Source organism: Pan troglodytes, chromosome 7, assembly GCF_028858775.2.
Source record: "Pan troglodytes isolate AG18354 chromosome 7, NHGRI_mPanTro3-v2.0_pri, whole genome shotgun sequence".
NCBI classification, from domain to species: domain Eukaryota; kingdom Metazoa; phylum Chordata; class Mammalia; order Primates; family Hominidae; genus Pan; species Pan troglodytes.
Window position 1 is genome coordinate 49,520,235 of NC_072405.2, and position 26,842 is coordinate 49,547,076.

The following is a 26,842-nucleotide window of genomic DNA, read 5'->3' on the forward strand; positions in this document are numbered from 1 at the left end:
CAGTTACAGTCAAGCTATTGGACTTGAGCATATCCTGAAGGCACAGCAAGTGGCATGAGCAGTGGGGCAGAGGCCCACAGCCCCTTCTCCTGCTCCATTGCCTCCTTCCTCTTATCCTGCACTGAGAATCTCATCCAGAGATCCCTAAGACACGCTGTCTGAGAAACAAAACCTTTGGGCCTCATTCAGGGGTGTTCCTCTAAAAAATTCCAACACTACCTGCAAATGAATGGCTGTAGCACTATAGCCCAACTAGGGATGGCTGAAAGAACAGTCATGAAGCAGCATCTTCACAGAGGGCAGAACCGTAAAGAGAGCACATGTTGTTCACTTTGCCTGTAAGAGGATTAACCAGAGATAGGAACACATACTCATGATTTGGCGGGGTAGCTGGGGATTTGTCAGTAACATGATTGGAAAATTGGTAGCAATGTAATCTAGAGAAGATGCAGGTGATAGATCTCCTGAATGGGCACCACGTGTGAAGGTATGCGGCCCTTGTGAAAGCTCTTAGAAGAGCAAGCTCAGCAGAGAAGGAATGGAACAATCATATGGATAAAATGACCTGTCCTATGAAAAATATGAGTCAACGTCATTTCCCACCACAGCTGTCCTTGCTTACTGGGCTAGGGCAACATGGATGGAAGTCTTGCATGGGCTCAGCATAGACTTCTCACCATGGCTAATCTGACTGCAGCCACAGCTGAGAGCCCAATCTGCCAACAGTGGACACCAACATGGGATGCTTGTTATGGTGCCATTCCCTGGGAGAATCAGCCAATCATCACTTTAGTCATGGAAGGGGCAGCAATTTGATCTCACCAAAATAATCCCTTACTCTGGACATGATTTGCATTTCTTGCCCACAGCTCTGTCAGCACCACCAATGAACTTTGCCATATTCATGCCATGCAGCATTGTTTCTTACTGAGGAACTCATTTTACAGCAAATGAAGTATGGCAGTGGGCTCGTGCCCACAAAACTTGCTGGTCTCACCATGATCCTATAGTCCTGAAGCAGCTGGCCTGATATAACAATGGAGTGGCTTTTTGAATCTTCCATCATGGCACCAGCTGGAGGGCAACACCTTGTAGAGCTGGAGCAATGTCCTCCAAAGTAAAAGGTATCCCCTCCATACATGGTACTGTTTCTCCAGAGTCTGTAGGCAAAGGCTTAGAAACGAAGGAGTGGAAATAAAAGCAGATCCTCTCTCTGTTACAATCGATGACCCACTAAGAAAATTTTTGCAGTCTGTCACTGCAAATTTGGGCTCTGCTGCTGGTCTAGAAGGCTTAATCCCCATAGGAGGAATATTTCCACCAGAGGACAAAGTGTTGGTACCATTAAGATGCAAGTTAACACTGCCACACTTTGGGCTCCTCATGTCAGTAAATCAAGAGGCCAAGGAGTGGGTAACTGTACTGGCTGGGGTGACTGATCCTGATTCTCAAGGGAAAGTTGGGTTATTATTACACAATGAAGGTAAGAACTGTGGTAATGGAATAAAGATTATAAAATATGAGGATTATAGTGGATCTCCTACAAGAGATCCCTTGGGTTGTGAATTTGCCCCCTAGTGCTGCCCTAGCAAATCACCATAAACTGAGTGGCTTGAAACAGCAGAAATGTATTCTCTCACAGTTCTGGAGGCTGGCAGTCCAAAAGCAAGGTTCTCTCCCCAAAATCTCTGGTGAAGGGTTCTCCCTTGCCTCTTCTGTCTTCTGGTAGCCCGAGGAATTCCTTGGCTGGAGGCAGCATCCCTCCAACCTCTGCCTCCATCACCACCTGGCTATCTTCTCTCTGTGTCCGCATCATCCATGGTGTTCACCTCTGTGTGTGTGTCTGTGTCCAAATTTCCCTCTTCTTATAAGGCCACCAGTCATCTCGGATTAAAGCCCATCCTAATGACCTCATCTTAACTTGATGCTATCGGCAAAGATACCATTTCCAAATAATGAATGTCACACTCACAAGTACCAGGGGTTAGAACATATCTTTTGGGAGGACACAATTCAACCAGTAATATGGTACCTCCTAGTACTCCCATGCCCTGTGATTACATTAGTAGAATTAATTATAATAGAATTTTAATTATAATGGAATAAGTTAATGGAAAACCACACTCAGGACTGCAGGCTTGGGTCACCCCATCAGGCAGGGAACTACAATGATCCAAAGTGATTGCCAAAAGCAAAAGAAATAAATATGGAATGAAAAGTGCAAGAAGGTACTTAATAATGGAGAGAACTGTAATAGATAGGAGTATCTTTTCATTTTGATAAGAACACATTTGTGTATATATTAAGTTATTTTCTCTCTTGCCTTCTTCTTATTTCCAACCATCTAATATAAGCTGTGTCAATAGTAGTTAACCTTATATCTCAGTGTTTGAGCCAGATAATGTCAATGGGAGAATGTATCGCAGCTCAAGATGGAATGACTGTCATCCACAGATGGGTAAGGGAACTTTGCATCTTTTAGGGAGAAGGTTAGGGTGTTTTCAGTTGTATGGACAGTTGCATTATTTTAGGTGAAAGTACAATTTTGATATTGTCTTTTTCAGGCAATTAAGTATGTTAAAATAGTTGTATGTGGATAAGAAGGTTACAAGGGGTAGATAGTGGTAAATATGTATCAAGTCAACTTAGCTTAACTTAGCTTGACTGTGGAATCATGGTAAGACCAGTTCTAGCTAAACTAGAACTGTGGTTCCCAGAAGCCCTGGGTAGTACTATCAGCCACAAGACACATTTAGTGTGAGATCTGGACAGCAAAAGTGAAGCCAAAGCCACGTCCTTTTTATATTCAGAAAGTTGGTGCAGGGTACCAGGCCCTGCTGCTGCTTGCCTCGCGGCCCCCAGCTCTGTGAGCTCACCTTGTCAGCGTGGTGACTTCACCTCCAACCTCACCCATTTCCCCCTAAACTCATCCATCTCCTAGGAGTTTGAGCTCCGTGCCAGCGGCTGCCAACTTCTCCCACCCTTCACCACCTGTCTTCAAAGTTGAGGCGTGGAGAGGATGAGAGGTCGGTGCAGGTTCTCATCCATGCTCACAGCATCTGTGTTGCCTGTGTAGATGCCAGTCCTCTCTTCCCCCATTTAGGTACATCCTTGCCTCCCACCTGCCTGCCTGCTGACTTCATACTCCCACACCAGAGGAAGAAGCAGTAACCCCACACATAAACCACTTTTATTTTTTTTTTAGAGACAGGGCCTCACTCTGTCCCCCAGGCTGGGGTGCAGTGGCATGATCATGCCTCACTGTGGCCTTAAACTCCTGGGCTCAAGCAATCCTCCCATCCTGGCCTCCCGAGGAGCTGGGACTACAGGCATGAGCCATCACACCTGGCCATCTGTCATAAATCTTTTAACTAACTCCCAAAGTTGTGTGAAGTCAAGTTCCTGTAACAAATTCTTTATTATGTATCCTACTGGTCCTGCTTCTCTGATTGAACCATGGCAAAGTCAATGCCACTGCAGACCCTTGATCTACCAGCCTTACTAGACACTGACAGGCTGCCTTAGCCAGCGGTCCTGCTAGAAGCTTTCCATGGGGTCAGACCTGCAAGACATCCTGCCAGCTGAGTGCCTGAAGATCCTGGATCATTGTGACTCACAGTGTGCGGTTCACGGGCCCATTGATTAATGTTTACCCTGTGGATATCTTCTTTTAAATGCCATCTATCCAAAAATGTGTTTATTAACCACCAATTAAATTGTGTTCTCATATTTTATGACTCACAGGTAATGAAATCTGCTCATCAGCCCAGGAAAGCCAACATTCCTCTCCTGCACTGATATAATTCCAGCCAAAGGAAAGAAACTTGACATGTGGTCAGCTCTTCAAAGGCCACAGCAAAGGGAAAGTGTCACATCTTTCAATTTGCCTCAGAAAAGCCTGTGGGAAGTGGGGAGGGGGTTGCAGTCTGCAGATGGGAGAGCCATGACAAACAGTTCCAGCAATGCTACCAATGGGATTGCAACCCAGTCTTCAGCAGAGCCAGGGATGCAAGGAAGAGAGGAAAGAATAGATGGAGAGGTGGGGAGCACATGGACTCGCCTTCGTGGGTACTAGGGGACGTCGTGTGGCATTCTGAGTCTGATCCTTCCTGAAACAACGTGAATGAAGAACTGCACACAACTCAACAGAGAAGAGAGCTGCCCTAGAAAGCTTTGGGTTAAGTGACATCAGGGATAGGTCCTGCCATCCTCTGTCCAGTTGGTGTCATCAGCAAAGTTTGGGCAACGTTACAGAAAACCTACAGAAGACAGTCACCCCAGCCTTAGCTGGTCAGGAATCTATAGTGGGAAGTGAACAAAAAAGAGTTTATCCCATGGCTCACCTCCTAGGAATAATGACAAAGATGATGATAACAATGGGGGCATCGGCGTGAAGCAAGAGACTTCCATGCCTGATTTTACTCTGTTGTTAATTGAGTTTGTAATTCTGAGTCTACAGTGTCACCATTCTTGGCTTAGTTTGCATCTTGTAAAAGAAGAATGCTGAAGCATAGGGTGTCCTTGGCAAAGATGCGGATGCCCATTGAGGTCTGCATGCCCCTTCCCCTCTGTGGGCTAGCTGCTGCCCAGCCAGAGACTACACTTCCCAGACCCCCCTGTGATCCGTTCAGCAATGGAATGATGAGCGGGAGTAATTGGAGGACTTCCAGACCAAAAGGGACAAAAAACAGATGCATCTTTTCCAAACTCTCTTCTATGTCCTGGCAGGATGTTGGAATCCACAGCAACCTTGGAAACCACATGCCCAGAGCCCCCATCCTTCAGCCTGTGTCCCCAAACACCCGTACAGAGTGAGCGCAGAACAGGACTTGATATGAATGAGAAATAGCCCCTCATTATGTTCAACTAGTGACATTCTAAGGTCTCTCCATCAAAGCAGGCTTTAAGCTTCAAGTTTATGACTAACAATTTACAAATACTTTCTTGTTAATATTTTTAACTTAACTTGACCTAGAGAATGACAACCATGGGAAATAAGTCAGATATTTTTCTCATTTTGCAAATAAAAACCTGAAGCTAAAATGCTGAAATTGTTCCCCAAAGTCATTGACAAGCAGCAGAGCCAGGAGGCAGGAGCAGGGTCTTGGATTAGGTTTGAGTGCAAGAAATAGGGTGGTGCCAGCATTCATACCACAGGGCTCTGGGTGTCATCGTGGGCCTACCTGGGACTGCCTCCGTGATTTTAAGGAATTGTTTAATTTCCCTCAGGACCATTTCTTGGATAATAAACAGGGAACAATAGGCCATGTCAATCATGTAAAGTTGTTGTAAAGATAAGGGAAGGCCGGGCATGATGGTGCATGCCTATAATCCCAACACTTTGGGAGACCAAGGCGAGAGGATCACTAGAGCCCAGGAGTAGAAGGCTGAAGTGAGCTATGACTGTACCACTGCACTCCAGCCTGGGTGACAGAGCGAGGCTCACACTTACTGAACATCTACCACAGACCAAGCACTGTTCCACCATCTTGAATCTATTGACTCATTGACTCATCCAACCACCCTACAAGTTATATCAAGTTATATCCTCCCTATTTTCAAGATGATGAAATTCGGAAAAGTTAAGTAATTTCTCCAACAATGCATATCCTTAGCCTGGATTCTCCAGAGAGCCAGGAGGGAGGAAGGGAGGGTGGGATCCGCCCCAAGCTGGTTATCACTAAATGCAGCTTCTTGACCTCGTCAGACTGTCCGCCTAGAAGCTTCTTAAGGTGTGACTAATGACTATGAGTCTGGGGCAGGAGGATGCCTGGGTATGAGCGCTGAGTAGGGTCCCCAGGAAGCCCCAGGGCAGAAGATAAGAGGAGCCCAAGTGAGCCTGAGGCAGGGCACGGCCAGGCTGACTGCTGGAGTCAGTGGGAGTCTGTGCAGAGCTGGTCGCCACCTCTGAGGCTGGCACAAGAGACAGGCGAACTCGAAAAAGCATGCAGTCGGGCAAAGTAGGGTATGTTACAAGCCTATGATGTCATGGGGCTAGTCTTTCTCTCCTTGTGTGAAAGACGTGGTTCCCATTCCTGACCAACCACAGGGAGGCATGCATTGTGAGCTAGTTAGCTCCTGGTGGGAACAGGCTTACACAAATCCACACATATGTTCTGTTCCAGTCTACAGCCAATGCCTGTCTTGGAGGAAGAAACGACCCAAGTACAGGGAAGCTGCAGCTTTCTGCTCAGGACTGCCAGCATGTGGAGCTTCCAGGTCTGGGGTGGATGAGACACTTCCCCAGGGAACTCCCTCTGGCTAGATGATTGAAGATGTTAACGATGCATCTAGTTGCACCCAGCCATGCTCACCAGGGGAGAAAAATGCTGCTGCCCCCACCAAGCAAGGGTCCTTCAAGGAGCTCCTAGTCAGGCTTGTGTTTTCAAATCCGACACACACAAACACACACACACACACACACAAAGGCCAGGCACAATGGCTTATGCCTGTAATCCCAGCACTTTGGGGAGGCTGAGGTGGGTGGATCACTTGAGGTCAGGAGTTCAAGACCAACCTGGCCAACATGGTGAAACCCCATCTCTACTAAAAATATAAAAATTAGCCAGGCATGGTGGCAGGCACCCATAATCCCAGCTACTTAGGAGGCTGAGGCAGGAGAATTACTTGAACCTGGGAGGCAGAGGTTGAATTGAGCGAAGATTGCCCCACTGCACTCCAGCCTGGGGGACAGGGCAAGACTCCTTCTCAAAAAAAAAAAAAAAAGAAAAAAAGAAAAAGCTTAGTTCTTTGATTATACAAGTAAATACTTCTCCATTAAAAGTGATTTATACCGTTGTAGAAAAATTGGAGGTATAAATACACTTAGAAGTTTGAAGAGCTCATCTTCCCTGGTCTATGTCCTCTGCTCCTAGAGACCCAGCCTCTGTGGCCCTGTGACCTGCAGGTATTGGGAGATCCCCAGCTAGACGTCATGTCCCCTGAGATGCCTAGAAATGGTCTCTTCCCAGGGTGAGAGAGGAATGAAAACTTAAAGGAAAGAAACTCTGGGCTTCCAAGATGGCCAAATAGGAACAGCTCCAGTCTGCAGCTCCTGGCATGATTGATGCAGAAGATGGGTGATTTCTGCATTTCCAACTGACGTACCTGGTTCATCTCACTGGGACTGTTTGGACAGTGGGTGCAGCCCACAGAGGGCAAGCCAAGCAGGGCGGGGAATCACCTCACCTGGGAAGCACAAGGGGTCAGGGGATTTCCCTTTCATAGCCAATGGAAGCCATGATAGACTACCTGGAAAAACGGGGCACTCCTACCCAAATACTGCACTTTTCCCAAGGTCTTAGCAATGGGCAGACAAGGCAATTCTCTCCCATGCCTGGCTCAGCGGGTCCCACGCTCATGGAGCCTTGCTCACTGCTAGCGTAGCAGTCTGCGATCGATCTCCCATGCCTGGCTGGGGGAGGGGCATCTGTCATTGCTGAGGCTTGAGTAGGTAAACAAAGCGGCTCTGAAGCTCAAACTAGGCAGAGCCCGCTGCAGCTCAACAAGGCCCACTGCCTCTAGACTTCACCTCTGTGGGCAGGGCATAGCTGAACAAAAGGCAGCAGACAACTTCTTCAGACTTAAACGTCCCTGTCTGACAGCTCTGAAGAGAGCAGTGGTTCCCCCAGCACAGCGTTTAAGCTCTGAGAACAGACAGACTGCCTCCTCAAGTGGGTCCCTGACCTCCGTGTAGCCTAACTGGGAGACACCTCCCAGTAGGGGCCGACAGACACCTCATATAGGGGGCTGCCCCTTAGGGACGAAGCTTCCAGAGGAAGGATCAGGCAGCAATATTTACTGTTCTGCAATATTTGCTGTTCTGCAGCCTCCACTTGTGATACCCAGGCAAACAGTGTCTGGAGTGGACCTCCAGCAAATTCCAACAGATCTGCAGCTGAGGGAACTGATAGTTAGAAGGAAAACTAACAAACAGAAAGGAATAGCATCAACATCAACAAAAAGTTCATCTACACAAAAACCCCATCTGTAGGTCACCAATCTCAAAGACCAAAGGTAGATAAAACCACAAAGATGGGGAGACACCAGAGCAGAAAAGCTGAAAATTCTAAAAATCAAAGTGCCTCTTCTCCAAAGGATTGCAGCTCCTTGCCAGCAACGGAACAAAGCTGGACGGAGAATGACTTTGACAAGTTGACAGAAGTAGGCTTCAGTAGGTCGGTAATAACAAACTTCTCCGAGCTAAAGGAGGATGTTCAAACCCATTGCGAGGAAGCTAAAAACCTTGAAAAAAGATTAGATGAATGGCTAACTAGAATAAACAGTGTAGAGAAGTCCTTAAATGACCTGATGGAGCTGAAAACCATCACAAGCTTCAATAGCCGATTCAATCAAGTGGAAGAAACGGTACCAATGATTGAAGATCAAATTAATGAAATAAAGTGAGAAGACAAGGTTAGAGATAAAAGAGTAAAAAGAAATGAACAAAGCCTCCAAGAAATACGGGACTATGTGAAAAGACCAAATCTGTTTGATGGGGAGAATAGAACCAAGTTGGAAAACACTCTTCAGGATATTATCCAGGAGAATTTCTCCAATCTAGCAAGGCAGGCCAATATTCAAATTGAAGAAATACAGAGAACATCACAAAGATACTCCTCGAGAAGAGCAACCCCAAGATACATAATTGTCAGATTCACCAAGGTTGAAATGAAGGAAAAAGTCTTAAGGGCAGCCAGAGAGAAAGGTCGAGTTACCCACAAAGGGAAGCCCATCAGACTAACAGCAGATCTCTCGGCAGAAACCTGACAAGTCAGAAGAGAGTGGGGGCCAATATTCAATATTCTTAAAGAAAAGAATTTTCAACCCAGAATTTCATATCCAGCCAAACTAAGCTTCATAAGTGAAGGAGAAATAAAATCATTTACAGACAAAAAAATGCTGAGAGATTTTGTAACCACCAGGCCTGCCTTACAAGAGCTCCTGAAGGAAGCACTAAACATGAAAGGAAACAACCAGTACCAGCCACTGCAAAAACATGACAAATTGTAAAGACCATCGATGCTAGGAAGAAACTGCATCAATTAATGGGCAAAATAACCAGTGAACATCATAATGACAGGATCAAATTCACACATAACAATATTAACCTTAAATGTAAATGGGCTAAATGCCCCAATTAAAAGACACAGATTGGCAAATTGGATAAAGAGTCAAGACCCATCAGTGCGCTGTATTCAGGAGACCCGTCTCAGGAGCAAAGATGCACATAGGCTCAAAATAAAGGGATGGAGGAAGATCTACCAAGCAAATGGAAAAAAAAAAAAAAAAAGCAGGGGTTGCAATCCTAGTCTCTGATAAAACAGACTTTAAACCAACAAAGATCAACAGAGACAAAGAAGGCCATTACATAATGGTAAAGGGATCAATTCAACAAGAAGAGCTAACTATCATAAATATATATGCACCCAATACAGGAGTATCCAGATTCATAAAGCAAGTCCTTAAAGACCTACAAAGAGACTTAGGCTCCCACACAATAATAATGGGAGACTTTAACACCCCACTGTCAATATTAGACAGATCAATGAGACAGAAGGCTAAAAAGGATATCCAGGACTTGAACTCAGCTCTGCAACAAGCAGACCTAATAGACATCTACAGAACTCTCCACCCCAAATCAACAGAATATACATTCTTCTCAGCACCACATTGCACTTATTCTAAAATTGACAACATAATTGGAAGTAAAGCACTCCTCGGCAAATGTAAAAGAACAGAAATCACAACAAACTGTCTCTCAGATCACAGTGCAATCAAACTAGAACTCAGGATTAAGAAACTCACTCAAAACCACACAACTACATGGAAACTGAACAACTTGCTCCTGAGTGACTACTGGTTAAATAATGAAATGAAGGCAGAAACAAAGATGTTCTTTGAGACCAGTGAGAACAAAGACACAATGTACCAGAATCTCTGGGGCACATTTAAAGCAGTGTGTAGAGGGAAATTTATAGCACTAAGTCCCACCAGAGAAAGCAGGATAGATCTAAAATTGACACCCTAACATCACAATTAAAAGAACTAGAGAAGCAAGAGCAAACACATTCAAAAGCTAGCAGAAGGCAAGAAATAACTAAGATCAGAGCAGAACTGAAAGAGATAGAGACACACAAAAAAAAACCCTTCAAAAAACCAATGAATCCAGGAGATGGTTTTTTGAAAAGATCAACAAAATTGATAGACCACTAGCAAAACTAATAAAGGAGAAAAGAGAGAAGAATCAAATACACTCAATAAAAAATGATCCCACAGAAATACAAACTACCATCAGAGAATACTATAAACACCTCTATGTAAATAAACTAGAAAATCTAGAAGAAATGGATAAATTCCTGGACACATACACCCTCCCAAGACTAAACCAGGAAGAAGCTGAATCTCTGAATAGACCAATAGCAGGTTCTGAAATTGAGGCAATAATTAATAGTCTACCAACCAAAAACAGTCCAGGACCAGGTGGATTCACAGCAGAATTCTACCAGAGGTACAGAGGGGAGCTGGCACCATTCCTTCTGAAACTATTCCAATCAATAGAAAAAGAGGGAATCCTCCCTAACTCATTTTATGAGGCCAACGTCATCCTGATACCAAAGCCTGGCAGAGACACAACAAAAAAAGAGAATTTTAGACCAATATTCCTGATGAACATTGCTGAGAAAATCCTCAGTAAAATACTGGCAAACTGAATTCAGCAGCACATAAAAGAGCTCATCCACCACGATCAAGTCAACTTCATCCCTGGGATGCAAGGCTGGTTCAACATATGCAAATCAATAAACGTAATCCATCACATAAACAGAACCAATGACAAAAACCACATGATTATCTCAATAGATACAGAAAAGGCCTTTGACAAAATTCGACAGCCCTTCATGCTAAAAACTCTCAATAAACTAGGTATTGATGGAACGCATCTCAAAATAATAAGAGCTGTTTATGACAAACCCACAGCCAATATTATAATGAAAGGGCAAAAACTGGAAGCCTTCCGTTTGAAAACAGGCACAAGACAAGGATGCCCTCTCTCACCACTCCTATTCAACATAGTGTTGGAAGTTCTGGCCAGGGCAATCAGGCAAGAGAAAGAAATAAAGGGTATTCAATTAGGAAATGAGGAAGTCAAATTGTCTCTGTTTGCAGATGACAGGATTGTATATTTACAAAACTCCATCATCTCAGCCCAAAATCTCCTTAAGCTGATAAGCAACTTCAGCAAAGTCTCAGGATACAAAATCAATGTGCAAAAATCACAAGCATTCCTATACACCAATAACAGACAGAGAGCCAAATCATGAGTGAACTCACATTCACAATTGCTGCAAAGAGAATAAAATACCTAGGAATCCAACTTACAAGGGATGTGAAGGACCTCTTCAAGGAGAGCTACAAACCACTGCTCAATGAAATAAAACAGGACACAAACAAAGGGAAGAACATTCCATGCTCATGGATAGGAAGAATCAATATGAAAATGGCCATACTGCCCAAAATAATTTATAGATTCAATGCCATCCCCATCAAGCTACCAATGACTTTCTTCACAGAATTGGAAAAAACTACTTTAAAGTTCATATGGAACCAAAAAAGAGCCCGTATTGCCAAGACAATTCTAAGAAAAAAGAAAAAAGCTGGAGGCATCATGCTACCTGACTTCAAACTATATTACAAGGCTACAGTAACCAAAACAGCATGGTACTGGTACCAAAACAGATATATAGACCAATGGAACAGAACAGAGCCCTCAGAAATAACACCACACATTTACAACCATCTGATCTTTGACAAACCTGACAAAAACAAGAAATGGGGAAAGGATTCCCTATTTAATCAATGGTGCTGGGAAAACTGGCTAGCCATAAGTAGAAAGCTGAAACTGGATCCCTTCCTTACACCTTATTCAAAAATTAATTCAAGATAGATTAAAGACTTAAATGTTAGACCTAAAACCATAAAAACCCTAGAAGAAAACCTAGGCAATACCATTCAGGACATAGGCATGGGCAAGGACTTCATGTCTAAAACACCAAAAGCAATGGCCACAAAAGCCAAAATTGACAAATGGGATCTAATTAAACTAAAGAGCTTCTGCACGGCAAAAGAAACTACCATCAGAGTGAACAGGCAACCCACAGAATGGGAAAAAATTTTTGCAATCTACCCATCTGACAAAGGGCTAATATCCAGAATCTACAAAGAACTCAAACAAATCTACAAGAAAAAAACAAACAACCCCATCAAAAAGTGGGCAAAGCAAATGAACAGACACTTCTCAAAAGAAGACATCTATGCAGCCAACAGACACATGAAAAAATGCTTATCATTAATGGTCATCAGAGAAATGCAAATCAAAACCACAATGAGATACCATCTCACACCAGTTGGAATGGCAATCACTAAAAAGTCGGGAAACAACAGATGCTGGAGAGGATGTGGAGAAATGGGAACACTTTTACACTGTTGGTGGGAGTGTAAACTAGTTCAATCATTGTGGAAGACAGTGTAGCGATTCCTCAAGGATCTAGAACTAGAATTACTATTTGCCCCTCCAATCCCATTACCGCGTATATACCCAAAGGATTATAAATCATGCTACTATAAAGACACATGCACACATATGTCTATTGCGGCACTATTCATAATAGCAAAGACTTGGAACCAACCCAAATGTCCATCAGTGATAGAATGGATTAAGAAAATGTGGCACATATACACCACAGAATACTATGCAGCCATAAAAAAGAATGAGTTCCTGTCCTTTGCAGGGACATGGATGAAGCTGGAAACCATCATTCTCAGCAAACTATCACAAGGACAGAAAACCAAACACCGCATGTTCTCACTCATAGGTGGGAATTGAACAATGAGATCACTTGGACACAGGGCGGAGAACATCACACACCAGGGCCTGTCAGGGGGTGGGGGGCTGGGGGAGGGATAACATTAGGAGAAATACCTAATGTAAATGATGAGTTGATGGGTGCAGCAAACCAACATGGCACATGTATACCTATGTATCAAAACTGCACGTTGTGCACATGTACCCTAGAACTTGAAATATAAAAAAAGAAATTAGAAAAAAAAGATAATATGACAGGCTAGGAGGAAAGGCAGGTGGAAAATTATTGTCTAATGAGCACAAAGCTTTTGTTTAGAATCATGAAAAGTTTCTGGAAACAGATAATGGCATGGTTATACAACACTGTGAATGTATTTACTGCCACTGAATTGTACAATTAAAATGGTTAAAATAGTTTTTAAAAAAAAGTTTGAAGAAGAGAACTATTATCACCTAAAATCTCTCTTCTCCCCAAGATAACCACACTAACATTTTGGTGTATTCCTTTCCAGGCCTTTCTTTGTAGACATATAAATATAAACTGCATTTTTAAATAAAATGGAGTTGATGATACAAGTGTTTTATTACTCTGCTTTGTTCTCTTAACATTTTATGATAAATATTTTATTGCCATTAAGAATGCTTCCAAAACACATTATTTATAGCTGAACAATATTTTTTGGACATTCAGGCTGTTTATAATTTTTCACTCTGATATATGGTGCTGGGATGAAGAGCCTTAAACAGAAGTCTTTGATCACATTTCTGATTACTTCCTTTAGAAGATACTTAAAAGTAGAATTACTGGGACAAATGATATAAATATTTTAATGAAAATTTTTATTGCCAAATAGTTTCCAGAAATTGACCTATTTACAGTTCTATCTGCATCTGTCAGTGCAGACACATTGCAAAAACAAGTCAGTATTTTAAATGCTTTTCAGAGTAGCAGGAGGAAATGGTATTTCATTTTTTTTGACTCCTATTTCTTTGATTAATGGTTCTATTGACCAATTCTTAATTTGTTGACCATTTGGATTTCTTCTTTTAAGAACTGCTTGTTCATTTTCTTTGATAATTTTTAAGTTGGTATGTTAGTATTTTTTATTGACTGGATATAATTAGGAGCTGCTTATTTGTCATGCTCATTGCAAATATTTTTGCCTGTTTTCATTTTACTTTTTACAATTTTTTACAATTTTTTATTTTTAAAGTCCAGTCAAATTTAGCAGTGGGTGTCATTTTACTTTTAACTTGTATTATACAGGGATTTTGTAAATATAGCTGGTTTGGGGACTTTTCTTTGTTTTACATGGTTAAATCTAACAAGAGTTACCTTTGTGATTCCTCCCATGATCTCATGCTTATAAAGCTCTCTCCATCCCAAGATCAGTTACACATGCTCTTATTTTCTTCTAGATAATTAAGAAAAGATATGAAATCACAACCCATTAGTGTTGGAAGAGTTGGCGAAGTCCTTCATTTCATAGATGATGAAACTTAGGCTTAAGGGGTAAAGTAACTCAAAAACCAGATCACGCAGCCATTAAGTGGAAAAGCCAAGATTTTCCTTTCGATTGAGGTATAATTAGCACACAATAAGATGCACACCATCTCAAGTCATCAGTTTGATGGGTTTTGATAATTGCTGACGCTCTTGTAATCACCACCCAAATCAAGATACAGAATATTTCCACCACCATCAGCAACCACTATCTGAGATCTTTCGCTATAGGGTATTTTGCCTAGATTTGGATTTTATAAAAACGGAATCATAAAGTACTTTTTAGTGAATGTCTTCATTCACTTAGCATAATATGTTTGAGATTCAACCATGCTGTTGTGTCCATCAGCAGCTAATTCGTTTTTTATTCCTGCGTAGGATTTGTATGAATCTACTATACTATGAATGTACTATATATACGAACATAATATAATATGTTTATCCATCCCCCTGTTTAGGAACACTTGGTTGTTTCCAGTTTGGGGCTATTATGAAAAAGGTTTATATGAATAAGTATTTTCTGGACATGTGATTTCATTTCACTTGGGAGTGAAATTGCTGGGGCACTGAATGGATGCATGTTTAACTTTATAACAAAGTAGGGCTAAGGTTTACTATCTGACCCTAGAGACCATGCCCTAAGCCACTGGACACACTGTCCCTCACAGACCCAAGCACTGAGAGATCAAGTTTAAATCCCAGCTATACCCTGTCCTTGCTGTGAACACTTTGGCAAGTTCCTTAACCTCTCAGTGCCTGGTTTCCTCATCGGCACCACCGCCCCACTCCACCTCCCAGGGGTTGTTGTGAAAATTAAAAGAGTTAATACAGATAAAGCCCTCAGAATGAGATCTTGCAAGTGGTTGGTTTATTATTATTATGAAGAATGTCTCTACATTTAGTCTGTCAGATACTGGACTCAGAGAATGGTTCTCTTGAAAGTAACCAGGAAAGGCCTCCCTGTGATGGAGGGGCCACCCTTTAAGACTGCTTGCGGCAGAATGCTATCCCTTCCCACAAAGTCAGCTGGGCCTGCCATAACTGTCCCAGTGCTCCAGTGTGCTGCCTCAAGTGCCCCTGCTGCCTCTGCAGTGCTCATTCTCCAGGTCTTGTACTTGTCCTTGTGGGGTTCAGCATACACAGCTCTCTTGATCAGAAGGTGGCCCCAGCCAGTCCCTGAGGACTCACAGCTTTTAAATACTCCTTAACACCTGAGCAGGATCCCACACACTGCTCTACCTCTCCTCCTTAGGGGCTAACCAAATCGCACAGGACTCCATTGGCTGTGGTTAATCCCTGATGTCCCAGCTTGCAGTCCGTCTGCAGGCAGGTCTTCGGAAGGAATGCATTTGCACCCTGGTGTAGTACTGCTAGGACTGGATGGCAGAGCACCTTTCCAAACCTGAGTGCAGTTGTCCCTCGGAATCCATGGGGGATTGGTTCCAGAACCCCAAGATTACCCAAATCCATGGATGCTCAAGCCTCAAGTTTTGGATATCAAATGGCCTGCAACCTAGGCACATCCTCCTGTAAACTGTAAAAATACCTAATACAAAGCCTACACATCATTTAGTGTGCATGAAATCCACATACTTCTCAGCATGCAACAAAAATTCAAGTTTTGCCTTTTGCAACTGTGAAATGTTCTTTCCCAAATATTTCAGTCCTCGGTTGGTGGAATCCATGGATGCAAAAGCCATGAATATGGAGGGTTGACAGTACTTCCTAATTCCTTCTAGAATATCACCTACTTCTGCCCTTCCTCCATGCCAATCTTTCCCACTGGATGAGAAGCTCCATAAGGGCAGAGTCTAAGAAAACTTCATGCATGGGGCCCAGGCACATCATTAGTCAGGCCTTCAGTAAGCATTGTCGATGGATAAGGCAAAAATACATTTATGTATAAGCATTCAATGCCTATCCCTTCCTCTCACCCTCAGAGGAGATTTCTGCCTTCTCTCATAGTTCAGTTTCTGGGCTTTTATTGAAAAGATCAGAAAAGGGTTGAAAAGAAGAACAGAGCTCAGAGATGCTTTTTAGATTTCTTTGGAAAATAGAAGCAAACTATTAATCCACCAACAGGAGTACTTATCATTTATAATTATGGCTATGCATATAATAGAGTATATAGTGAAAATGCAAAATCTAACACACACTTATCCATGGACTCTATCCGTGCACTTATCAACATGCATAAATCATGCAAAGTTCAGTTCTTAAAATTTGGAGAGTGATTCATGCATACATATATGTGATACCATTTAAATAAAATTTGAAAAATGCAAAATGTTGCTATTATTACTATGATACCTAGTTATGAATACATACTATGTAGAAATAGTACAAAAACGTATATAAAATAGCGTGAGAGTGATAAACACCAAATTCAGGAGGAAGGTTATCTAAGTTGGGACCAAATTATGTAGATAAATTATTTGTGAAGAATAACTGAAAGTTTTGGAGCCACAACTGACTTGATCAGAGTTGCAGTTTAGGAAGGTAAATCTTACAAGAGAAATGGAGGAAAAGTTGATTCATTCAATATTTATCAAGAGTCTATCATCAGCCAGTTGCAGTGACTCACACCTGTAATCCCAATGCTTTGGGAGGCTAAGGCAGGAGGATCAATTGAGCCAGGAGATTGAGACCAGCCTGGACAAATGGTGAGACTCCATCTCTATAAAAAAATTAAAAAATTAGCCAGGCATGCTAGCATGTACCTGTGGTCCTAGCCACTCAGGAAGCTGAAAGAGGAGGATTGCTTGAGCCGAAGAGTTCAAGGCTGCAGTGAGCGATGATCACGCCACTGCATACTGCACTCCAGCCTGGGCGACAGAGTGAGACACCATCTCAAAAAAAAAGAAAGAAACAGAAAAATCCATGATGTGTCAAACACTGTTACAGGCACTTGCGAACCGATAGAAACCCCTGCCCTCGGTTGCATTCTTTCTGCTTTCTAGCCCTAAGGCAATAAAGCCTGTTTCACAGCTGCATCTATTGAGGGCCTAGAGCCTCAGGATTGGAAATGAGGAGGATAGACTACCCAGGTAGAAGGCACAGCCTGCTCAAATATGCAAGGCACTGCATCAGGTATGAAAATGAGGTTTGGCATCTCGGTGGCCTGAAGAATGGGTGTCCCTGGGTGAAACCAGGAACATGGAAGTGAGACAGAATGAGCACTTGTTATGTGCCCAGCCCTGCAGCAGGGCCCAAGCACTGCGGAGGTGGATGTCATGTTCCCTGCCCCGAAGCAGCTCAAATTATTTCTGACAACCATTCATTCAGCAGTTCATTCAGCAAATACTTTCTGAATAAGTGTGCGGAAATCTGTACTGGGTAACTGTCATCCTAGCAACCTAGCAAGAATGTGATCCATGGCCCCACAGCAGAATGTGGCTGTGGTTTGGGGGGGTCTGGTGCAAAGGTGAGAGGTGCCCTGACTCCAGGCAGGAAGGAGAGTGAGACAGTTACGATGTGCACTTGTCTCTCACCCAGTTCAAGAACCTGCTCCTCTCCTCCTTAAACACTGTTCATTCCCAGGTCCTGGTCCCTCACTGGCTCAGCCTCCAGACCCGCAGACCACAGCCATAACTCTCCAAACTCAAAACATCCACTCAGGGGAGATAAATCTCCGCTTATGGAAGGACTTTCTCTGGGAAGGAGGGTCAGAAAGGCCGCCTGAGGCAGCTGACCGCTCCTGTGGGCTGAATGTCAGTCTGGCGAAGCAGAAAACATCTGTCAGTGAGTCAGAGACCTGGGTTTCAGTCTCAGCTCTGCACTAAAAGCTGGGGGACCTTGTGCAACCGCTTCCCCTCTCTGGGCCTCCGCTTCTTCATTGGTATGAAGGCACACTTAGATCTCTTGGGGCCACTCCTGCTATGACGATTGTGTTTCGTTTTTGAGGGCTGCTGTAACAAAGTACCATGAGCCGGGATGCTTAGAGCAAGAAATACGTTTTGTGTAATCGCTCTGGAAGTGAATAGCCTAAGAGAAAGATGACAGCAAAGCTAATTCCTTCTCAGGATTGTGTGGGAGAATCTGTTTCTTGTTTCTGTCCTGGCTTCTCCTGGTTTGCTGGCATACTTTGGTGTTTCCTGGCTTAGGGACACATCACCCGGATTTCTGTCTTGATGTCCACATCATGTTCTCCCTGTATGTATGTGTGTTGTATGTGCGTGGAAGGCGGGGGTGGTGTCTCTAACTTTTTTGGGTTTTTTTGAGACAGTCTTGCTCTGTCACCCAGGCTGGAGTGCATGCAGTAGCTTGATCTCGGCTCACTGCAACCTCCACCTCCCAGGTCCAAGCGATTCTCCCATCTCAGCCTCCTGAGTAGCTGGGACCACAGGTGTGCACCACCATGCCCAGCTAATTTTTGTGGGTTTTTTTAGTAGAGATGGGGTTTCAACATGTTGCCCAGGCCAGTCCCCAACTCCTGGCCTCAAGTGATTCACTTGCCTTGACCTCCGAAAGTGCTGGGATTACAGGAGTGAGCCACCATACCCAGCCTGGCGTTCTTCTTATAGGATATCAGCCTTATTGGATCGGGGCCCACCCTACCTACTCCAGTATGACCTAATCCTAACTCATTATACCTACACCTATTTCCAAATAAGGTCATATTCTGAGGTACTGTGTGTTAGGAGATCAACACACATATTTTGTAGGGGGGCACAATTTAACCCATAATGACCATCCTGACCTTTTAATTCCTCCTCCCAGGAATCTGTAGGGTGACTGTAACATTTATCATTCAAACAGGGGATTTTGAGAATGAAAAGGGGAACTACTAACAATTGTGGCAAACGACAGGTGTCACTGGGGACTGGCCCAGGTGAGCAGGTATGCTGGTCCCCTCAGGGGCCTGGGGGATCTACCGGGGCCAAACACGAGGGTGGTTGCAGGGCCCAGGGCTGCTTCCACCACCCACGGGGTCATGGTGTGACCCAGAGGAAAACTACATCATCTCTCAAAATGAGAACGGACGGAGTGAGGGGAGAGACAGTGCCTGGGGAAGCGCCAAGGGACACGAAGAGGCTGGTGCTGGCATGTGGCACCTGGAGTTTAGTTGGAGAAAAGTCACCATTTTCAAGCAGTAGTGCTTCCTGATGTGTGAGTATGGCTGCAAGCCCGGGTGGGACATGCACAGTGTATGTGGGACTATAGGATGCATGGAGAAGCCCTGCATCTATCTACACAGAGCGTTTAATCCATCCTGGGGGACACTGATTCACGTGAATGATTAGAGGGCATCCTTATGCTCAGTGGAGAGGAACTGGGCTCCTTAGTGCAATCAAAGTTCGGAAAAGAAGGTATTCAGCCGGGCGCGGTGGCTCATGCCTGTAATCTCAGCACTTGGGGAGGCCAAGGTGGGTGGATCACACGGTCAGGAGTTCAAGACCAGCCTGGCCAACATGGTGAAACCCCATCTCTACTAAAAATACAAAAATTAGCTGGGTGTGGTTGCATGCACCTGTAATCCCATCTACTCAGGAGGCTGAGGCAGGAGAATTATTTGAACCTGGGAGGCAGAGATGGCAGTGAGCCGAGATCACACCACTGCACTCTAGCCTGGGCAGCAGAGCGAGACTCCGTCCCCACAAAAACAAAGAAAAAAAAGAAAAAGAAGCATTTGAGTGCTGTAAAGTAATTGGGAGATTTGTGCTCACAAAGGTCACTTGAGAGCAGAGGAACAAAAGTTCAGTCGTGTAAGGGACAGTGACCAGAGTAGCCTGAGTAAATACAGCCTTGAAAGATGAACTGAGAAACGCTCCTCCCATCTCTATTTCCTATATTCTCATGGGAGCAGCATAATTTCTTCCTTAAACATCTGGTAATACTCTTAATGAAGCCACCTGGGCCTGCAGTACTCTTTGTGGGAAGGTTTTAGATTATTAATTCAATCTCTTTCATTGATGCCAGTCAATTCCATATTTTCACTTCTTCCTGAGTCAGTTTTGATAAACGGGTCATTTTAGTGGACTTGTTCTTTTCATCTAGGGTATCAAATTTATTGGCATATAATTTTTTCAAAATAGTATTTTATTAATGCCTTTAGGATCCTTATGATGTCCTAGATACAGTAAACATATGGCACAGCCATGTACCACATAAAGTTTTAGTCAACAATGGACTGCATATGCAATGATAATCCCATAAGAGTAAAATGGAGCTGAAGAATTCTGATCACCTAGTGAAGTTGTAGCCATCATAACATTGTAATGCAATTACTTTATTTTTTAATAAATTTAGTGTAGCCTAGGTTTACAGTATTTATAAAATCTATGGAAGTGTACAGTAATGTCCTCGGCCTTCTGAATAGTCCATTCTCACACTGCTGTAAAGAAATACCTGAGACTTCATAATTTATAAATAAAAGAGGTTGAATTGGCTCACAGTTCCACAGCCTGCAGAGGAAGCATAGCAGCTTTTGCTTCTGGGGAGTCCTCAGGAAACTTACAATCATGGCAGAAGGGGAAACACCCACCTCACATGGCAGAGGCAGGAGGAAAACAGAGGTGGGGGCAGGTGCCACACACTTTTAAACAACCAGGCCTCTTAAGAATACTATGATGAGAACAGCACCGGGGGATGGTGCTAAACCATTAGAAACCTCCCCCATGTTCCAATCACCTCCCACCAGGCCCCACTTCCAGTACTGGGAATTGGACATAAGATTTGTGTGGAGACACAAATCCAAACCATGTCACCTTCACATTCACTCACCACTTACTCGCTGATTCACCAGAGCAACTTTCCGTCTCACAAGCTCCGTTCACAGTAAGTGTCCTGTACAGGTCTACCACTTTTGGTTTTTTGCACTGTAGTTTTACTTTATCCTTTCTATGTATAGACATACAAAAACTACTGTGTTATAATAGGATCTACCATATAGCCTAAGTGTGTAGTAGGCTGTACCATCTAGGTTTGCGTATGTGCACTCCGTGATGTTTGCACAATGATAAAATCACCTAATGACACATTTCTCAGAATGTAACCTGTTGTTCAGTGAAGCATGACCACTGTCATACATGTGATCTGTCACTGACTGAAATGTTATTTGATCTGTGATGATATTGTAAATCTCACAAAGTATTATTATAAAAGAGTCAACAATCTTTTAAAGAAATTCAAAAATGAAGGAAAGTATCTTTTATATTTAATCAAATATTTTCTGTTTCTGGCACTTTTCATTCCTTTGTGTATCTAATGTCTCTCTATCTGGTATCATCTTAATTCTGTGTTAAGAACTTCTTTTAGCATTTCTAGTAAGGTAGGCCTCTTGGATAAAAATTCTCTCAGCTTTTGTTTGTCTAAAAAGTCTTCACGTCACTTTTCTTAGTTTTGGAAGACACTTTTGCTTGGAATAGAATTTTTGGTCGACAAGCTTCTTTTCTTCCCTCCCTGCTCTTCAAAGACATCACTTCATTGTGTCTGACTTGCATAGTTTCCAACAAGAAAACAGCCTCAAATTTTATATTTGCTCCCCAATACATAATGTGTCTCTTTTTTTTTGCTGGCTGGGTTGCTTTTTTAAATTTTCATTTGATCACGTTTGCAGCAATTTGGTTATGATGTGCCCTCGGGTGCTTTTCTTTGTATTTTCCTACTTGAAATTCTCAGAGCTTTTTGAATTGGTGCCTTTCCAGTTTTTATAAATTTGAGCAGTCTTTAGCCATCATTTCTTCAAATATTTATTCTGCCCCCTTTTCTGGGACTCTAATTACATGTATATTGACCAACTGATATTGTCCAATGTGTCACAAAACTCTGTTCATTTTTTCCTAGCAATTCACCTTTTTTTTTTTTTTTTTTCTGAGACGAAGTCTTGCTCTGTTGCCCAGGCTGGAGTGCAGTAGTGCAGTCTCAGCTCACTGCAACCTCCACCTCCCAGGTTCAAGCGATTCTCCTGCTTCAGCCTCCCTAGTAGCTAGTATTACAGGCACCTGCCACCATGCCTAGCTAATTTTTGTATATTTAGTAGAGAAGGGATTTCACCATGCTGGCCAGGCTGGTCTCGAACTCCTGACCTCAGGTGATCCGCCCACCTCAGCCTCCAAAAGTGCTGGGATTACAAGCATGAGCCACCACACCTGGTAAATTTTTTATCTTAATTGAGCATTTCTATGATTCTATCTTCTTTCCTTTCTTGGCGTATCAGTTATACCTCTCCTACCTTTTTTCAGTCATTGACCTAGAATGTGCAATATACGTTTAGAACTAACCCAAGCCCACTTTCAAATAACAATATACAGCCTCATGGGTAGTGTGAGTACATTATAATAACAAAATAACCCAAAATCCTCTTTTTATTCCTTGTGTCATTGCTGTCATTCATTTCATTTATATGTAAGCATATGTAAGTGTGAATATATAAGTATATTTGTCACAAGCATATATTAATATATACGTATTCAGTTATAAATCTTATGTATATATCTTATGTACATAATTGAAGGTGCAGTTGCTATTATTATTTTGAACAAACTGTTATGTGTTAGATCAACTAAGAATAAGAAAAATAGGCCAGGTATGGTGGCTCACATCTGTAATCCTAATATTTTGGGAGGCTGAGGCAGGAGAATTGCTTGAGCCCAGGAGTTTGAGACCAGCCTGGGCAACATAATGAGAACCCACCTCTATTTTTAGAATAATAATAATCTAAAAAAGAAAAAAATTAATGATAAGAAAAATAAACATTTTTATATTGATGTTCTTCCTTTCTTTATGCAGATCTAAATTTCTGACCTATACTATTTTCCTTCTCTCTAAAGAACTTCTTTTAACATTTCTTACAAGGAGGATCTACTGGCAAAGAAATTCCCTCAGTTTTTGTTTGATTGAGAATGTCTTTTTTTTCTTCACTTTTGAAGGATAATTTCACAGGGTACAGCATTCTAGGCTGGCAGGGGTTTTTCTCCCAAACCTTTAACTATTTCACTACATTCCCATCTTGCTTGCATGGTTTCTGAGGAGAAGTTGGATGCAATTCTTAGCTTTGCATCTCTCTAGCTTAGCTGGTTTTTCCTTCTGTCTTCTTTCAGGATATTTTTCTTTATCTTTGGCTTTCTGTAATTTGAAAATGACACGTCTAGGTGTAGTTGTTTTGGCATTTATCCTGCTTGATATTCTCTGAGCTTCCTGGATCTGTGGTTTGGTGTTTGACATTAATTTTGGAAAATTATTGGTCATTATTATTTCAAACATTTCTTCTGTTTCCTTTCTCTTTTTATTCTCCTTCTGGTATTCCGTTACATGTATGTTACACCTTTTGTAAGTGTCTCACAGTTCTGTTTCTTTTTTCAGTCTCTGTTCTCTTTGCTTTTCAGTTTTAGAGGTTTCTATTGATCTATCCACAAGCTCAGAGATTCTTTCCTCAGCCATGTCCAGTCCACTAAGAATTCTATCAAAGGACTTGTCCATTCTTCCTTTCTCTCACAGTATTATTGATCTCTAGCATTTGCTTTTGGTTTTCCCCTTAGGATTTCCATCTCTCTGCTTGTATTACCTATCTGTTCCGGCATGCTGTCTACTCTATCCATTATGGCCCTTAGCATATTAATAGGAGTTGTTTTAAATCTCCTGTCCTAATTCTAATATCCCTGCCATGTCTGATTCTAATGCTTGCTCTGTCTCTTCAAACTGTGTCTTTTGTTCTTTAGTATGCCTTGTAATTTTTTCTTCACAGCTAGACATGATGTAGTGGGTTAAAGGAAATGCAGTAAATAGACCCTTAGTAATGTGGTGGTAAAGTGTATGAGGGGAATAAGCATTCCATATTTCTATGATGAGGTTTCGGTCTCTTAGTGACTCTGTGCCTCTGGACGGTGAACTTCTCAATTTTTCTCCACCTTAGGTTGGGCAGGATGGCTAGAGTAGCTGAACTTGGGTTATTTCCCCTCTCCTACATAGAAGGATAGAGCTGGCTGGATTTGGGCATTTCCTCCTTCCCTCCCAGGTCATTAGGCTCTGATAAAATTCCAGCAGTTTAGACTCTAGTTAACTAATTTCTCCCGACAGCAGACCTTGTTAAGACAGAGTGTTCTGGCATATTTCAAAATGGCTCCTTTCTCTCTCCCATCCTGCTGAAAGCATGAGGAGATTTTTCTCCAGTATTTACTGTAAGAACCTGGTTGATATCCTGAAGACAAAACTCACATAAGTGTTGGGGGCCTCCTAAGACTGGGTCTCCCTAGAGCTTTTAACTCTCCGATTTGTCCACGCCTAGACTCCATCAGCTTGTCAGTTACAGTTCCGGTTCTCCCAGGCAGCAGTGGTTCCTGCAGAGGTTGCTGCTCTAATGTACTATGATTCTCTGTATTTGCTTGTCTGTCTGTTTAATTTAGGGGGCAGTAGTTTGCCCTATGACATCATTTCTCTTATGCATCTAAGAAGAGTGGTTGATTTTTCAGTTTGTTCAGCTCTTATTGTTAGGACACAGTGGCAACTTCTAAGTTCCTTATATGGAGGACAGAAAGCCAGGAGTTGCATTTTTCATTTCAGATATTATATTTTTCCACTCTAGAATTTCTGTTTGGTTTTTTTATATCTTCCATTTCTCTCTCCATTATCTTCATATTTTCCACTAGATTTTTGAGCATATTTATAATGGATGTTTTTTAAATAAATTTTTATTTTAGAATAATTTTAGATTTGTAGGAAAGTTGCAAAGGCAGTATAAAATTACTGTACACCCTTCCTTAGATTCCCTTAATGTTAATATCTTGCATAACTCTGGTACATCTGTTAAAAGTATGTGTTGTGGCTGAGCACAGTGGCTCACGCCTGTAATCCCAGCACTTTGGGAGGCCAAGGCGGGCAGATCACTTGAGGTCAGGAGTTCAAGATCAGCCTGGCCAACATTGTGAAACCCCATCTCTATTAAAAATACAAAAATTAGCTGGACGTGGTGGCACACATCTGTAGTCCCAGCTACTTGGGAGGCTGAGGTGGGAGAATCGCTTGAACCCAGGAGGTAGAGGTTGCAGTGACTCGCCACTGCACTCTAGCCTGGGCGATAGAGTGAGACCCTGTCTAGAAAAAAAAAGAAAAAAAAAAAAGTATGTGTTGTGAGTTAAACTGAACTCCCCAAAAAAGGTATTGAAGTCCTAACCCCTGGTACCTGTGAATGTGACCTTACTTGCAAATAGGGTTTTTGCAGATGTAGTTAGTTAGGTTAAGATGAGGTCATACTAGAGTACAGTGGACCCTAACTCCAGTATGACTGGAATCCTTATAAGAAGAGACACACAAGGAGAAGGCCGTGTTATGAAGGAGGTGGAGACTGGAGTGATGCATCTACAAGCCAAGGAATCCCAGGGTTTGCCAGTGACCACCAGAAGGCAGAGAGAGGCGGGAATGGTTTCTCCCTAAAGCCCTTCAGAAAAAGCACCTCCCTGCCAACATCTTCCTATCAGACTCAAGGCTCCAGAACTGTGAGAAATGAAATTCTATTATTTTAAGGCACCCTGTTTGTGATACTTTGTTACACGGTCCTAGAAAACTAATACAAGGAAGATACTAACATTGGTACATTACTATACACCAAACTCCAAACTTTGTTCAGCTTTCACCACTTTTCCCCCTAATGTCCTTTTTCTGTTCTGGAATCCAATCCAGGAGACAGTGTTGCATTTAGACACTGCATTTCTCCTGTCTCCTCTGGACTGGGACACTTTCCAAACTTTGTTTTCCATGATCTTAAAAGTACTGGTCAGCATTTTGTACGTGTTTCCCAGTTAGAGTTTCTTTGATATTTTTCCTCGTATTAGGCTAGAGATATATGGGGTTGTTCTTTTTTTTTTTTTTTAAATACCAGACAGGTGAAGCGCCCTCTCATAACATCATATAGGGGATAAATGATATTAGCCAGATATATCAGCAGGGATATAAACCTTGATCAATTGGTGAAGATCGTATCTGTCAGATCTCTGGCTGTGAAGTTACCATTTTTCCCCTTCCATCCTCTATTCTTTGCAAGTGAGTCACTAAGTCCAGTCACACTCAAGCAGATGGAAATAGGGAAAATTAAATTACTTTTCTGCTAATTCCACATGTCTGTCATTTCTGGGCTTATTTCTTTTGAGTAATTTTTTCTCTCCTGGCTATGGGTTACATTTTCCTGCTTCTTTGCAAATCTAGTAATTTTGTGAATGTTACATTCTTGAGTGTTAGATTTTGTTGCATTTCTTTCAAGAGTGTTGCACTTTATTCTGGCTTTCAGGTGAGTTATTCAGACATCAGTTGAATAGTTTGGGCTTTAAAAAAAAAAGAAAACCTTTTTATCAGGCAGGAGATCTAGAGAAGTGTTACTCTAGATTAGTTAAGTACCACTGCCAAGATGTGTACTTTCTGCGGCTGCTCAAGTATTAAACTAGGTTTCTCCAAGCTACCTAGTGGAATTGAATGTGTCCCAGTCCTGTGTAAGCTCTGGAGATCTCTTGGCCAGCAGCCTCTCAGCAATTGTTCTTTCCCTAGTG